We start from the raw sequence: 2,010 nt of genomic DNA on the forward strand, positions 1-2,010 counted from the left end.
TTATACAGTAATGGAGCAAGCAGCGAATAACAGTAGAATAGTTGGCGGAGAAAGTATGGCCAACATAACAGATGGCGGAGAAACCATTTTGGAATAATCAGTACAGATCTGTTCCGCATAGCCTCCTTGATCAGGCGGTCATAACCACGCAAACGTAGAAGGTATATTATCAGCTGTAGAATTTGTTACCTATCGCACATATGTTATTGAGAAAAAGGTGAGCTGATTAATAAGAATGGACTGCATTTCTTTCTGTATTTTGTATCACAGAAATTTAAATTTATTGATAACTTTCTTTCTATTACCGATCTGCAGCGATACCTGATTCAGCAATACACCTCTATACCAGATGCGGGTAGTTCGTGTGTTTGTTAATTAAGAGGTAACGAACTCCAGTTGTTTTATAGATTGTATCTTTGGAAATGACCCATTTCTGATTAGATCCTCCAGAATTTTATTCTGTCACATGACAGGCACTATCATGAGGGATGTTTTTCGGCCGGTTATTCAATAATCAAAATTGCATACATTATAATTTAATTAGTTATTTTATTAAGGGTCTTGACGAAATAGCCTAATTTTGTTGTACAATATAATCATCTTTCACTAAAATTTAGTGTAGGATCCAAGAACTCCAGGTTACATGACCGCTGTCGTAACTATCATGTCATTTATTCCGGTGCACACCGGATGGAAAGATAGCTAACACAATTAAAATATATCAAGAATTTAATTTAGTTGATAATGCTTTAGCACAGTGTACACAGGAAAACAATTTTATGATCGTCGATATTGATTACACATTAGTGTTTCATTAAAATAAAAAAAAACTGAAGACCGTTATTATCGAGCAAGATAAAAATATAAAGTTGCAACACATTGTCCGATATGCAACAAAAATCACTGTTTGGGCTTAGCAGAGCTGAGTTGAGCACTGAGTCATTATATTCTAATAGGTATTGTGTCCAAATATCGTTTTTAATATATTTTGACAGTAGTTACCCGCTGTTCGATGAGGCAACCATGGCCTCATACTATGCCAATGTTTATTCTTCAAAGGACTGACTGCATATGATAAAAATAGCAGGTTTCTGCATAGCCTACTGAATTGTATGCAATTGATTGGTAAGAGTGTCAACTAAAACGGGGGAAGCAATAGAAAACTAACCGTAGGATCTAGTTAAAAAATGTTAGGAACGTAATGCATTAAGATAGTTGTAGTAAACCACTAATTACTAAAACCTCCGTCGCAATTAGAACCACACCATAGGGGGCTTGGATCCGATGGGTCGTTTTATGTTAACTTACGCTATTAATTATAGCATTAGTAATCCAAACGTTGTATATTAATGAACACAGGCAATCTTACTTTACTTCTTTCGATTGTTCAATAAAAAACATCATGAAAATTTGTAATTCATCTTTTACACTATGCAATTGTAGTTGTCGAAAATGTTTGTAAAGAGGTCTAAATTTACTGAATGCATTTTGTTGTCAGATGAGCTAAAATCGAGCACTAATTTGATCTTGAAAAAGATTATATAATATTTTTGTTACGAATAAAATAGAAACGAGAATTATTAGTGGTTGGGTACAATTTTGTACGGCTTGCGTTAATTATCCTATTTCCAGAAATCAGTTGTTTTTTAATTATATTGTTAAATAATGAAATATTAAAGATTTATGAACCATTTGAAGAATAATATTAAATAAATGCAAATAATTTTGCATTATATTAAGTAAAACACAATTTATTTTATTAAATCTTGTAATGTCTTACTCAATGATTGTAAGCTGAAAAAGACTCAAAGCTTTTGGAGTCTATATAATTCCAGTCATATACATATATCTGTACATTAATCGCTTGTATCGATAGTATTAACACACTGCTTATGAAACTCTTCTTATCTACTTTATGGTAACGTATAATTATATACGTACTCGTACTCTACATACGTGTATTACTCCATGCTTCTTATTTTTGTGATCAGTTGACCAGCTAAATTGTTG

General features: G+C 32.5%; 1 protein-coding gene across 1 annotated transcript in view; it reads right to left on the reverse strand.

The window, feature by feature from the left end:
* The window catches only part of LOC124359397 (rap guanine nucleotide exchange factor 2), a 483,874-nt gene that overhangs the window by 360,911 nt on the left and 120,953 nt on the right, over positions 1–2,010 (reverse strand). The gene's annotated exons all lie outside the window — the stretch shown is intronic.

The sequence above is a fragment of the Homalodisca vitripennis genome, chromosome 4, assembly GCF_021130785.1.
Source record: "Homalodisca vitripennis isolate AUS2020 chromosome 4, UT_GWSS_2.1, whole genome shotgun sequence".
Classification (NCBI taxonomy): Eukaryota; Metazoa; Arthropoda; class Insecta; order Hemiptera; family Cicadellidae; genus Homalodisca; species Homalodisca vitripennis.